A 16,016-nucleotide genomic window follows, 5' to 3' on the forward strand; every position below is an offset into this window, starting at 1 on the left:
CCCTTGGTGTTGTGGTGATGGTATCGTGCATTTGCTACGTCATTGTGGTAGTTTTAATTACGTGTGTTAATACATATACAGAAAGAAATAAAACATAACAAAACTCTCGTTGGTTTGGGACTGGTATCAGCAAATGGACTGTACTCCTATCTGTTTTTCTTTTTTTTTTTTTTTTTTTTTTTTTTTTAAATCCGTGTCCGAGATTGTGATGGTGTGTGGGTGCGTTTGGCTGAGTTCATCTCGCTGTTCTTACACGTGCACGTGACGCGTGTGCGTGCGAATGCGTGATGCCACATTAACGAACTTCATTTGCGTGAATGCGTGTAAATGTGTGTCGTGTGTGCGAAATGAGATATGTACATACTTATGTCATATATATTATATATAAGACATATACATATATACAGCATATATACGTACACTGTGTGCACATGCAGCAGACGCAGATGTACGTATATATGCGATACTTCCATGGCGGGACTCTCTGTGCATGTCTTTATGTGCTGTTTTTATTTCCTATTCTCTTATATACCCTTTTGCCGTATCTTGCGTCACCGTGCCTGGCGATCTTGATCTTATATTCTCACGTCTCTCTTGCGCTGTTCGTTTCGATCTACACGAGTGAACGAGAATATTAGCAACAAAATGTGCAGTCGTTGCGCATCTCGTTGCGCAATCCGTCGTTTGCGTTAATAAAAGTTGCCGGCCGCGGACAAAAAAAATTCGTTACGTAAGACATTTCCTATGTTACGTTACTTGATATCACGAAATGGATATGAAGGTTAACGCGATTATAACAAGAGCGAAGGATCCGAGGATTTAGTTATCCCGAAAACTTATCCTAAAATTAGAAATGAAGATGCCCCAATTAGATTATTAGATTCTAGAATTTGCAAATTCTCTAACTCGAGGATCTTCATGGAGTCTGGGATTGCAAGATCCGAGGATTCAAGTTTCATATACGTAATCTATAAAAAGTATATAGGTGAATTTATCAGGTAAAATTTCACTTTTCGCGAAATATCTTCTATCGTTCGTTCCATTAAAACGTCACACTTATTTATAGTCACGACTCTTATCCACTACGCATCGTCAATGCATTAATAATAGTCGCTAATAGCGGCAGCAGCAGCAGCAGCAACAGCAGGAAGACCCTAGGTATCATTTTTTTCCTTCTAACGATTATATCCGAAGAAGCATACGCGATTAAATCGCTCGTTAAATAGGTTTTGTTGCTATCGCTATTCTTCGTTTATCTTTCGCATCCTCGACCTCATAGCGATCTTGCCTTTATCGTTATCGTCATCGTCGTCGTCGTCGTCGTCGTCGTCGTCGTCGTCGCCGTCGCCGTCGTCGTCGTAGTCGTAGTCGTCGTTGCCGCCGCTGACGTTGATAGTTACTAGATTACGTACTTCTTGATTGCATATTCATATTACATCTAGTTAGCTGAAATGTTGCACGAGCTGCATTATGCAATAGTTGCCAGTAGTCGCGAGATGCGCGCGTTTGATCTCCGACGGAGCAATTTATGTATGGGCGGTGTTTAAGAGCTGGGGACAAAGTCGATAGTCCGTATCGTGATCTCCGCAGACTGAACGTTTACCGAGAAGTTGAATCGGCGAATCTCCTCGCCGGGGAATTCTCACACTTGAATGTTTATTTTTCATTCGATTTCCTTTTCAGTAGGTCAATTTTGACATCTCCTTTCTCTTTTCTTTCTCTTCTCTACTGTACTGTGACAGTATCTTTAGTCTCTTGGAACGCGATGAAATGACAGTAGAATTGCGCTTTTTTTTTTACATAGTATTGACATTTGCTACGAGTAGGTAATTATAGATGAGAAAAAGTACGGGGTGAAGTCTTTAATGGAATTGATCGATTTTCTGTCTTGTTTCGACGCAAAGGAATTTCAATTTTTTTTTTAATTATCATGTCCTAGACTCTTTCTATATTTTTTTTGTCTACATTATTTCTTCTCCGCATCAAGCAAGATTTTCATATATTTCCAGCGCTTATAAAAACAAGAAAGATAATCAAGCAATTCTATTTAGTACATTATCCTGTACAAATACGAGTGTGGTGTTCGTTATGATATCTTCGTTGATTTTGAACGTATTTGAAAGAATTTCTTCTTCTCTGCAACTTTTTGACGTAGAATGTAACTTATGGGAAGCATAAAGGATGTTCTATTTAACGTTATCATCGGAAATATTTCTTTTCGCAATGACAATTTCTTATATTAGAATAATAGCAAAATAAAAAAAATATGTTAACTATAAAAGCAATTTTTAAAAATATATTATAAAATAGTGAAAAAGGTTCTTTCTTGAAAAAAATTAATAAAATAAATTTTAATCTTACGAATTAGAATGATATTACATTTTTGCAATATAAATTTTTGTGATATTTTTTTTGTGTAATGATCAATTAAAATTTTGTTAATACTTAAACATTGTTATCTGTGTTGATCAGCAAAATAATATTTTTCTAAAATAATGTTTGCTCTAAAAAATTATTTTAGAGAAAAATTACATCTCTAAATATTTCATATAATTTTTGCATTTTACAATGAAAAGGTAAAAGTTGTGATAAAACATTTGCATTTCAAACATTTTACAAGAGAAATTATATTTATATTTATGGCAGTTGATAATTTTGATAATAAAAAAGAATTTGACATTTATTTTTGAGATGTTTTATTTCATAATTTTACATTCGTACACTTAGTTACACAATTAACAAGAACATGTATACGTATAATTTTTTTTTTTTTTTTTAAATTAATTAAAGAGCTTGGATTTGAGACATTAGACATTGCGCAAAGAAATAAAAGAAATTGAGAATGGTAACGGGAATCGATCATCTTTACGTATTTTGGGATGATAATTGTAGACACAGTTGGCATCGTTAATTAATTATGATGAATTCATCGAAACAGGACCTTGTATTCCAGGAATACCACCTTGCAAAAGGACTTGCAAAAAGGAAAATAGTAAAGACAATCACAATAAGTTAGAGCACACGCAGATTGGTATGGTGTGCTGTAAGCTGTGCGGCAAGAGCGTAGCCAACATAAAAAAGCACATGAAATCACACAACCCCGACAAGCACGTATGTCAAATATGTTTGATATCGTTGACCAGGTCTGACAACTTGAAAAGACATATTAAGTTGAAACACGGCATACGGGGCTCCTTGATATTACCGTTTATGCGCATGGAGCAAAAGCTCTTCGTGGAAAAATCCCAGTCGGCTCAATCTCAGTCGGCTCAATCTCAGTCGTACTCACCTTAGTAATTATTGCATTGCATAAACACAGTGCAAAGTGTATTAATCGCAGATTGTGCGAGAATCTTTGAATCAATTAAATCTGCCAGGAACCCGATTACTGGCATTATTGGAATGCTATAATTTAAGGTATTAGAGTATCTTAAATTATTGCATATATGGGTATATATATAACGGTCTGTTTCGCGCCAAAGAGACAGCAAATTATAGGACCGTGTCTATCGATATATTCCACTCATTTTTGGGTCTTTCCCCGATACATAGATCTTCTGATTCATAGATCCTCATACACTCTACGTACATAATTTAACGTTTATATAATTTATTTTCCTATCGTGTCAAGTATAAGCCTAGATTCGCATATATACGTTCGCAGAGCACTGGAAACTTGTGCTCATGTCATTTCACACGTTAATTAATGTTAATCATGACGATCAATATATCGCACGAAGAACCGTCTTCGTCTAGCTGTATTCGTGACAATTCAACAACATCGTGTGCGCGTGCGTCTCTTTGATTTATAGAATACTATTTAAACTAAAATTAAATCTATTTATTCTTGTGCGTTTAGCTTCTAAGTATTTAATTCTAATAGATAAGACGCGGAGGTTTCTGATTCTGATAAGGGAACGGTCGGACCGTTCATCACGAGTTTGCTTTGGACGTGGTAGAGCATCATAAAACATTAGACTCATATTTTTTATCTGATTATCTCAAGGTCGAAATGACCTCTCAAAAATAACAGACTTTTTCCAATATCAGCAAATATCTTCAAAATAAGGTTATCTATATGAAAAAAGTTTTTATACAAAAATGCTCAGGGTTGAGAAAGTTACTTTGTAAAAATAACTAGTTACAGTTATTATTATTTTTTTTTTTCAAAAGTAATCAGTTCCAAGTTACCGAGACTAAAAATTAACTCGTTACAATTACAGTTACTAAAAAAGTAACTTTTCTGTTATTATGACAGAACAATATATTATTTATTAGGGCTATCAAAGAAAAAAATAATTTACGTTTACAATTTACCGACCAATCAAGAAATACTTCGAAACATTTGTAGCATTAAGTAGATCGTAGCCTCAATCAGTATTCAGATTTTACTCAATCACATTAAATTGATAAATAAGTTTAAAATATAAAGTAACTGTTAAATTAGTTGTTAGTTATTGGAAGAAATGAAACCAAGTTAAGTTACAGATGGAAAAAAGTTTTGATATCGCGTACGTGGGTATATATAATTACAATTATGTATGATGCAATATTAATATATACAGGTCTTCTTTTTTATAATAATAATTTTTGCAATGTTTTAACCATTATGAGATACAAGTAATTGTTTAATAGATACAACAAATCAGGGATTCGCGGATCGAAATTACATTATGGATACATAAAAATTTCGGCTGATTACGATTATAGTCCGAGGATACCTAACTTTCAATTTTAGTTTCAGTTCTTTTAGTGGTAACGATGAACCGTTGTGGGTCATAATTACCGAAAAACCGAAACTGAAAAGGACCGAAGTCCAAACGAATCCGGTAACCGTTACAAAAAGTTGGATTTAGGCCTCGGACCGTTATCCGGACCGAATTTTATCGGTCCGAGTCCTTGTAACAAATACAAAGAAAAACACTGTGACTTACTAGTGATGACTCGCGCGACATGGTGGTTAAATTATTTGCAATTAGTCCGGCACGGAATGTGTTAATAACATGGCGTATTTACATTTTTAAAAATGTCGAAAATGAAAAATCCACCCTAATAATTATATCTTATATAGCCCTAATAATTATTTTTTCGAAGTTGTATTAAATGGCCTAAATCTTAAGCTAAACACTTAAAAAGTATGAGTCTAATATTTTTTTATGCCTTACAAAATCGGTGATGAACATTTCCGACGGTTCTCTTGTGAGACAAGCGGATTCTTTTAATTATAGCGAAGTGTTCGTAGAACCAGTATAGCTGGAGACCTCAGTGAAAGTAATGTCAAGTACAAAACTTCGTTCTTCTACCTCCCGCTGATTGTCCGAACGTCATATCGTTCCGAAATACGGAAGATGAGTAACGTTCCTCCAAGATTACGGATTATCCTTCGATCTCGTAATCGTCTTTCCTTGCGTCACTTCCGTATCACGCCTGAATCCATGGACTGGATGTTACGGTTCATTCTGAGGATCTCATTCTGAGGCATCCCTTGATTCCTACGTTTCTAGACGTTAGGACTCAAAGTTTCTGGATTTTCGGACTCCAGCATCTTCTATTATCGTCTGTAGGCGCAAGAATAATAGGTGTTCATAGTCGGTTCTCATTTTAAGACCATCTTAAGTAATATCTTAATAAGATGCTAATATGGCGTCTGTGACTGGCGTAAGATCATACTTAAGATTGTCTTAAGTATAAGAATCAACTATACCGACCATATGATATATGATTCTAAATGATATTAAGTATCTTTTATACGCACGCGTCGCGAATGGTTTTGCACTGTTCTGCTTATCCTGAATTTTCGCTCATATATGTAACGCGAGAATATATTTAACGTTATGTATAAAATATAAAAATCTATTGGAACAGTGTGCAAAAATAATAGTAAATCATGGAGCGATTTTTTTTGTCTCGAGCTGCGCGATTAATCTGCGTATATAAGAAGATGATGCAAAACATTCTTCGACGCGTGTACGTAAAAATATGTATATATTTATATATTTATACGTATATTTTATATATTTATATGACGTAGGTTGTGAATCACGTCGAAGACTGATTTCTGTGTGAGCCGTTGCGGCTCAAAAATAGTCATGAGGAAACTAGTCCCCCAGGCCCATAGGCTGTTATGAATAAAAAAAAAAAAAAAAAACAGACTCCTTTTATGGAGTTCACTTGTGGTGCCTTTTGCTTAAGTACAAGGATAAATCGCTTGTCACGAGATAAATAACTATATAAACTATGATAAAATAGTACTTATTATAAGCGATGCGATATCTCCCTTAGGCAGTGCATTATGGTTACACGTTCATAACCCTTCTACGTCGTTATGTAACAGACGTATCCTTTTTCCTCCGTCTATGTCATTCTCGTCGCGATTCCGGGTAGAAATGGCGTCGAGCCAGTTTTTTTTTTTTTTCTTTCATCTATGTTCTTTCTCTATTTACAGATGCGACACTTTTAGCTCTTCGAGCCATTGAATTCGCGCCAATAGCGGGCGTAGATCAAGAAAGTATATTCAAGTTTTTTCGGAAAGTTTTGCCGTAAATGCAAAAATACACTCGCGAATGCCGTTTTAAATAATCGTTTTTTTGTTTCATCAAAACAATTATAGTTGCTGTCTCGCGAAACTCTTTAGTCTACTTAAAACCGGTGGAAAGAACATCACGCGTTAGGAAGTTATCGAAGTTTCCAAGTAGTTCTACGAAATTAAGTATAACGAGGCCGTCACACTTGTGACATTTCGTAGTTATTGAAATTCTCTGTCCTCGTCGTCAGCTTCCTAAGGGAATTCCTCGACGTTGTCGCGATTTTTCGAAACATTCCCGTGTGACCGGCGTGACGAACTTTTGCTATCTGTTCATTCGCACAAAGCTGACACCGCGATTTCATGCGAGAACGCGCGTTTTATCCCTCTTTCTGCGCTCACACGTTACACAACAAACAAATGTCGTCTCGTTTCACCTCTCGTTGAGCAGATGCATTCTGGTAGTGTCATGGTTTCCGGAACTGGCAAAAAATGAAAATGCAAAACTTCCAAGAGTGTGGAATTCACTTCGCTTCTCTCGTAACCACTTACTTTGATTGTGAACAACAATCATACGGTATGGGTTTGCTGAGATGTTTTTATTTGTTAGCCTTCCCATTTTTATTTCTCTCCCGTTAACCCTTTGAGGGACACATTTTTCTTCTGAACAAATTATTGAAATCACAGGTCATCTATGATTTTCGCTGAATACAATTCCTGTCAGAATTACAAAATTACAAAGTAGCGGAAAATTTTGAAAAAAATATATATTCAGATATGGAGTACACGCATAAAAATTTTCAGAGCTCTAGCACTTCACGTTTAAGAATAGTCGAATTTATTCTGAAAAAAAACGAGTTTTTTTCCATTAATTGTTTATAACAAAATTGCAAATAAATAAATTAATATAATTTTTCATGAAAATTGCGTAATTTAGATCCCTAAGAGTCTAAAAAGTAATCATATGCTCATACAAACTGCAAAATAGGTTAGAAATATGAGAAAAATTAAGAACCAAAAAGGTGGGACGTATATGTCCCACTGCCCCCCAAAGGGTTAAAGGCATTTCTTTTTGATTGATCGTTTTCAAATTTGTCTTCGGTAGCTCGGAATTTTTAAAATCTGCTTTCTTCACTTCTATTATCGTTAGACACTTTTTATGATACTTTATACGATACTACGTTCTAATATTAAATTCAAACTTGTAAACTTCAATTGCTGAAGATTTTAAGGAATCCTTCAATTCTTAAATTCTAATTTAAGTCGCTTCGCTTTTTTAGCTCTTAAATTGTTATTTTTCTCATAAAGTGAGCAGTAAACTCTTCGCAAATTAAAGCCGCACTGGTAGGTCCGCATTGATTGTACCGAGTAGTAAAAATTGCAGGGGTTCGGAATCGCTCTGTCAATGACATATCGGCTATTTTCTGATCTGGTAGCCAGGCTAACGACAAACAACGCCTACAATTCATAGCATAACGTGACATAGGAAGGACACGTGTCGTTCTTGAAACTCAAACGGACTGGAAACCATAGTGATGTCTCCTTGCCAAATAACAACGGAAGCGATTTGTCTGACATGCACGAACGTTATTTCTTTAAATCAACTTTCGTTTTTTATATATTCATTTATTATATTCCATTTATTATTATTATATTCTTCCATTTTTATTTCTATCTCGTTACGAAGATGTCATTCCCTTTTTATTCACTCGAGAAAGATCATATTTAAAATATTAAAAGCTTGCGCTCTGTATTTGCTGTACAGTGATGTGTGGTAGTTTCGCTACACAAGACTCTAGGTACGTGGAATTTGGTACTCTCACGTGCAGACTCTCCGAATGGCACAGATTCTTCCGTGAGCTCTGTCTTTGTCTCTCTCTCTCTCTTTCTCTCTGTAACAAGGAGGACACGTAGCCGGGGCGACAATTCGGATCTGGTAATATTAATGTCCCCGAGTTGGCCGTGACGTGCAGCCGTAATGTGCCTGCTGCACTATACCACGGTGCAAGACGTGAGAGGCCTTGTCGCGTTTCGGCGAGGAAGTGCCCCGGTTTCATAACTTCCCGACCTTTAACGGTGGAAAATTGTCTCTCTGGGCGACGTGGTAAAACGATGGATGGATGGATGGATGGCGTTGCTGCATTAGCGAACCGAGCCCCGGCGACAGGGCGCAAATGGAAATTAGTATCACACGAGACTTTGCCTGCCGCAGCAGGCGGTCAAAGGGCTCTCTCTCTCTCTCTCTCTTTTTCTCTCTCTCTCTCTCTCTCTCTCCCTTCATGGTTGAGCGATAAAAAGCTCAACAGCATTTTGCATCCCCTCTGCAATAGCTCGGTCCATCGATCCATCGTTGCATCTAATTATACAGCCCGCCCTTCATTACCTTAATTACTCTCGCAATATGCCTTTCGTCCTCGATTTTATTGATCCGTTCCGATGTTCTTTCTGGTTTTTTAGATCTGATATTTGTATTTTATATTCATAGATTTTTACAGATAATATCTGCGCAAATCCCCTTGAAATTCGTATGAAAGAAATATTGGTGATTACGTATAAATTGATAATTGACTGGGAGCGTTTATCTTATCTAAATTTTTATCGCATTTGCTATTTTTATCGCTTAAAGGCGCATTACGCTTTAGCATTAATGATCCTCATAATCTCATGGAACGCTGTTTTATTTTCACGAAAGCTTTTTCACCTACGTACTTACAATTCATATCTCTTGGGGAATTGCTCTCAATTAAAATATCACAGGTTATTAATTCTCCGATATTTTTTTCAAATCCACACTCTTTACATCACAGATCTTTAAATCAACTGTTTTACTTAAGTCGTACAACTTTTGAAGTTTTCGCACTTGGTTTTGTTTCCAACTTGTTTATTTTCCACTTGTTTAAGCTCCACTTAACTTTCTCGTTCTTTTCCTCTCGCTCGTTTTCTCTACTGCATCTTGATCCCATTGTTACCTCTAAAATCACTATCTCGGAGAACTCCTCGATGATACTTGTTCCGTTCAGCGATACCTATTCTCTATTTTCTACATTGATCGTCGAATTCCGCCGACGGAGCGATGTATTATAGACGCTTTCGTTCTGCTCTCGAGATGCATCGTTGTTTAATATTCTCGTATAAAGGCGAAAAAGCGAGCGCGACATTCATCCAAGGAGCAACGAGACATCCTTTTCCGACAATAAGCTCCTTACCGGCATATCTTCTCACTCTTATTACACGAACGCCTTCGACGCTCACGACGGTCGGATGTGACGATGGTTTGAGGACGAAGGCATAGGATGGTGTCCTCAATAAGAGGATCAGAGAGTGAAGGTGCGCCTGGAGTGGTACCCCGCTCGCAAAGAGTTTCGTTTCTCGAGCACACGACAAGAGGCTTTTCGTCTTGTGCCCGCTTACTTTAAACCCCCGGTCAGCTTAACCAATGGAGGAGAAACCGGAGCTGCCATTGGCTTCCGTTGATACGTCCTTGCTCGAAGGAGAGCAGAAACTTCTAGTGCGAATCTCGCGAAACTCTGCTGATCGCGCTAGACCATTAATCACTTAACCGTGGAGCTTCAGTGTGAAAGAAACGTTTTTCTAGTTTTATCTATATAAAACAGCTCAAACAGCTTTTATAACTTTGTCTCGTCCATATATTTACACTTCTAATTTCAATTTTTTAAATTTCTATTATAATTATTACATCGTAAAGTTTACATTATAATTATTCAACATATGTAAATCTCTGGAAAATTATTTTTTATCGTTTCCTCTTTATAACTAAGAGATTTTAGATCATCAAATTTTTATATGCGAACATATTTTTATTTATTAGACGTGTAAATTCTAGTTTGTAGCGCAAGCATGCGTTTGAAAATTTTTCATACCTCTTCTCTAGAATTATTCTCGTTAATGTCTGTCAAGTAATTCAGGTAATTTTCGCATACGACTATTATTAGTACCAAATGTTCAATTGAATACGGAATACGCTCTTCTCTTTGCATATATCGTGATGTTCTCGTTATCGCTGTTCCCGAGCAGTAGTTCAATCAACCATCCTCTCTTATGTCTTAAGTGGTTACATGTTCAGACTGTGGCATTGTCTTCAAACAGACTGCACGTACTGCGCAGATCTGTAGCAAAGCTACTGTATAGATACTGACAAGGAGTACTTGAAATGAAGTTCTAACGTTTCGGTGGTAGCACTCCGGAAATCAATCGCATTGGAAAAGTTTGCAGTGTTGGAATTTCGTTACTCCTCGAAACTCGACGTAATTTACAACAAACGATTTCATCGGAATAATTGAATTACCAGTAATTACGTAGATGTATACAGGGTGTCCTTAAATTTTACGTGTAAACTTTAACAGTATAAATTGAAATAAAGCAAAATGTAACATAAATGTAAATTCTAAAATGTTTTATTAAAAAGTTATAACAAAAACATAAAGGGGTCCATATTCAGAATACGCTTTTATCGATACGTGCTTTTTGTCTAAAATTCTATAATATACATAACTTGAACTATATGCTAAATACAAGCTAACATCATAAAAGCGCATTCTGAATATCATAAATCCATAAGAAATTTTACCTATAATAAAGATATACATAAAAATTTCTCTCTCCGAGTTTTATGAGCTTTAAATATATTGCTTTATAGACGAAAGAGTAAGAAATATTATTTTTGTATCCAGTTACATTTTTAAGGGGTGAAATATTCTTAGGAGAAAATCAGTTTTTCTGTCAAAGCGAATATTGTCGAAAGTATAAGAGATAGAAAAAATGTTGGAAATAAAAGTTAAACGGTTTCACAAGTACTTAATATTATTTATTGAAAACATTTATTTAAACAAAAAATTTTTATTTATAAAAAGTAAAAATAGAAAAAATATATTTTTTAATTATAATTATATTATTAATATATAATCTTAAAACCATCTAACTTTTATTTCAAATATTTTTTCTATCTCTTATACTTTCGACAATATTCGCTTTGACAGAAAAACTTTATTTGTCAATATATGACCAATCAAACGGTTTGAATTAAATTGACAAGCAATGTTAATAATTTGATGCTCAATCAGGCATCCTATTAGAAAAAAATTAATGCACTGAAAAACTGTAAATAAATTTATTACGAAAAATATTACCTTGACCGGAAGTCGAACTCGAATCTCTTGCATTCGTGCGAGCGTCCTAAGTCTTTAGACTATCGAAGCTATATAAAAAAACTACGTGTCCCTTGTTTTTATTTACAAAATAAGATATTAAGATCTTATCAAAATTGGAGAGAGACACTACCTTGTGTTTTCTTATAAGAGAGTTTATACATGTCCATCTATATATTATAATTGACGTTAAAAACCTGTTTTTCGGAGAGCGTGGATTTTCATATTAACTATACATGATTGTTACAAGAATTAAAAAGATTTCTTTTCGTAAATGTAGCTCTTATGTTTAAATAATATTTTTTTCGTATTTTAGTCTATAGAATATACTTATTCAAATTTGTACGGAAAATCTGAGGACACCATGTATATAGAACGAATCTTGTTCCGACTACAGATTTCAGAAAAATAATCCATAGGTAATTTAGACATTCTTCTCCAAATCTTTGGATTTCAAGATCGACGATTTATAGATTTCTTCGTTTTACAGGACATTTTGTTTGGTATTTTTTTTTTTTTTACATCAATCTGATAAAAATATATACTTAACAAAATCAGCGAAAAACTATCACACGATTGTTATTTCACATTTGAAGAAACTTCAGTTTCTTGGCTCTGAGATTTTGGAAATGGTTTTTCCTTCGACAAAAATATATCCAACTGCGGTACGTGTAACGTCCGCAGCAGCAAATAATTCCTCGGCAGCCACGTGTGAATTTAGTGCGACACCTGGTTCAACGGAAAATAAGAAAAAAAGAAAGTAAAAGAAAAGAAGGTATAAGTCGTTTCCCGCGTTATGATCGTCATTCGTCGAGAGAAAGACGTGAAATCCTGTAGCAATACCGTACCGCATCGTATGGGCCACTGTGTTGAATCTACGTACATAGATCAGGCGGCCACACTCCTCAGCATATATGCAGTTTAGTTGAATGTTAGGGAGGGAGAGAGAGAGAGAGAGAGAGCTAGAGATAGAGGAGAAGTGCATACAATGGAGGGTGGGAAATACACTCTGTTCTCTCCTGTTCCCCGTTGTTGTATCCCCTTCGTTCTCCTCTCCTCCTCGCTCGTCCTCCACCGCTGCTGCGTCTCTTCGTCTCTGCCCCTTCAGCGTCCCTCTTCCTTGACGGCTCTTTCTGGCACAGCACCGGTGATCGATGCCTGTGTATGAGAGAGAATATCGGGTTCCACGCGACGCGAAGATTGGGCGTTGTTAGCGCGAGCTAACATTTTTTTTAGACTGACCGTTCCTAAACATACCTACATATGTCACGTATATTCCCTACGCAAGTCCCTACGTTTCTAATTCTCGTACGTTTAGAGTCACGTTCTCCTAAATCGCGCCCGAGAATTTTAACGAGAAACTTCTTCGGTGTTGGGTAGATTTTATGTCGGATACAATTATTGTCCTACGGAGATGTAAAAAGGGCTGAGCCTTTTAATAAATTGTATTATCTGCGCCGGAGTATAATAAGATGGGAAGAGATGAAAGTTACGCCGAGATATGCATTCGGATGCATTATTCAGACTATAAACCGACGTATACTCCCTTCGCGCGTATATCAACGTTGCGGGCCGAAAAATAGAGACAGCTTACGTGCGCGCAGCGCACGGTACAAAGTGTGTTAAGCTCCGAAAGGGCTCGCGCCCGTTTCTCTCGGTTCTCCGCTGCATAATAAATCTTTCCAAGTATCCCCTCCGCCGTCCTGTCCTTCCCTCAGTCCCCATTTTCTTCCTGTCTCTTTCGCCCCTATACCTCCGCCCTCTGGTCTTTCTCTCGCTCCCTCTCCCTCTCTCTCTCTCTCTCCCTCCCTCCCTCCCTCTCTGTTGCAGCATTAGTCGGTCGGTGATGCTGGCAGCTGGATGCGCGCTTCTCGCCTCCGCCCTTGCATCCCTTCAAGCTGAGGGATGCTTGCGCAGGGGTAACGGACGCCGATACTGGCAGCGGCTGCTAGGTCGACCCTAACTTCGTAAAGTTTGTAAAGAGGAGATTGTATGGAGTATCGTTGGCGAGAATTCGATGACCCTTTCCCTTGCGATCGTACGCTGTTTAGCTGCAGATGCGCATTAGAATCAAATGTAAACGCTTGACGTTTTAAATTGAATTTTTTCATTAGAACAGAGAATTGCAGTGGGCTGTTAATTTTTTCGGTGAATTTTATTATTGGATTAACGGAGAAGAGAGAGAGTCAGAGAGAGAATAAAACTGGTTTATTGACAAGAAAACTCATGGAAATATCCCTTTTTGAACTTTGAACATGTTGTTTTCTAGACAAAGATATGTGTTCTTTATTTTTGAAAAAAAAAAAATGGTTTTTTTTCTTAAAGCGAATATCGAAACTGTAATATATATATAGATAGAAAAAATATTTTGAATAAAAGTTGAATGATTCTGGTTAAATGGAAAAGTACTTTATAGTAATAGTTTGACAAAAATTTGTTTAAACAAATTTTTGATTTAAAAATACAAAAAAATTAATTATCAAAGTTCTCTTAAAAACGCTTTAATATTTATTTCAAACTTTTCCTCTATCTCTTACAGTTTCAACAGTATTCGTTTTGAAAAACAAAAAAAAAGTACAGCTGCGCCTTTTTAAACAAATACATGTGTTTATAAAGGCTGAATTCTTTATTTTTATGTAGAAAACAACACGTTCAAAGTTTATCAAAATCGGAGGAAAACACTTCCATGGATTTCCTTTTGAGTTGCACAGAAGCGGCACGCGTTTTGAATCGATATAGAACGAGTGTTAAACGTCACTGAGAGCGCATCCGACACTCGTAAAAGTTGCCTTTTTTAAAATAATGATTGACTCCATACGTCCCCGGAGAACAATTTTTTTATCTATGTACGTAGAAATTTTTACACCTCGGGAATGCATCTCTCGCGTGCGATACTAGAGTTCTCCATAATCTCGCCTCGTACGGCCGAGGAAAAATTGCCGTCTCATTTACGGACAGCTCGTTTTGTACAAACAACACCGGATCCCGTAATTTCCAGCAGATCTAACCGCATCCGCCTCATTCATCTTTGTCTTGTGCGCTTGCAGAAATACTTCCACTTCCGACTGGCTCCACTTCCGTGCGACGCCCACCGTCGGCCCGCCGGGCATTTAAATACGTTCGTGCCTCGCGATTCCGATATAAATCATCGCGCGAATGCGCCTGGCAAGAGCGAGCGAGCCTGCCAGCGATTGTAAGGGTCGTGTTACGTCCCTGCGATAAGATCACTTTCGAAGTCTCGGAAATAATCACGCTACCGAATGGACGCTTGCTTGTTACACTAATACGCGCAGCCGTCTGCCTTTTCCGACCCATCTCTCACACCCACTTTTCACATTCTGGCTTTGTTATTCGAGAGACATGCGGAACTCAGTCGTGACACGAGATAACAGAAGTTGATCTTTTCTCACTAATTTATGTATACTTTTCTATTTTTTTTACTTTTTCTCTTATCCTTTATGTAGGAATTTATTTCCAAATTTGTTAATTCTCTCCAAATCATTTTTATCCGCATATTGTATTTTAGGATTTATTTATTCCGCGTACACATTTCAAATGCTTATGATTTTTAATTTCATTTTTTTTTTCTTCTTTTTCAATCTTTTGAAAATTTGTTTGTAAAAGTTAAACGTTATTTCATTTGCAACATATGTAAGAGTAAAAATTCTAAGAATACGTTTGAGTTCTCTTTTTCTCAATGCTTTTTATGATTCGTGCGCGAAATATCGAACTGCAACGCGAGTTGCTAAAGAGGATCAAAAATCCTCGTAGAAATACGGTCACGTGTCTGGCGTGTGTGCTTTTACATATCTTCGATATACGTAAAGCTGCATAAAAAGGAAGGAAAATACATATAGGTGTACACTGTATTGGTATACATGCACTAAAAATGCTCGGGCCATAAAGGTAGGAACGACGGGAAAATTTCGACGAGAGAACGATTTGATCCTGTGGAAAATCCGGCGCTAATGCACTGGATAAATTTGACGGGAATTGGACGTGATTTCGATAGCTTTGACTTTTCACAAAGAACCGTTAAAAAGCGCACAAGCTAAAACACGATGTCGTCGTTTGCGGTGAAAGCCAGCCGTACTTCAAACCTTGAAGAGCTATTTTCGGGGCGGCTTATTTAATCATTCATCCCCGATCGGCGTCTCTCCTTTGTCAAAACTGTGAAGTCCTGCAAAACGTTATTCAATTGACGCATCGCGAAACTATCAATCGACACTTCGCGGATGGACATTATTTCTGCATTCGCGAATCATAATTTACACGATACGATTTCGATCTTTCCGTAGATCGATTCTTACAAATCGATTGAAATTATT

At 36.7% G+C, this 16,016-nt stretch overlaps 1 protein-coding gene across 11 annotated transcripts in view; it reads left to right on the forward strand.

The window, feature by feature from the left end:
* LOC108754489 (sex determination protein fruitless) overlaps window positions 1-16,016 on the forward strand; it is a 67,888-nt gene that overhangs the window by 17,624 nt on the left and 34,248 nt on the right. The gene's annotated exons all lie outside the window — the stretch shown is intronic.

Source organism: Trachymyrmex septentrionalis, unplaced genomic scaffold, assembly GCF_001594115.1.
Source record: "Trachymyrmex septentrionalis isolate Tsep2-gDNA-1 unplaced genomic scaffold, Tsep1.0 scaffold8, whole genome shotgun sequence".
In the NCBI taxonomy this organism is placed as follows: domain Eukaryota; kingdom Metazoa; phylum Arthropoda; class Insecta; order Hymenoptera; family Formicidae; genus Trachymyrmex; species Trachymyrmex septentrionalis.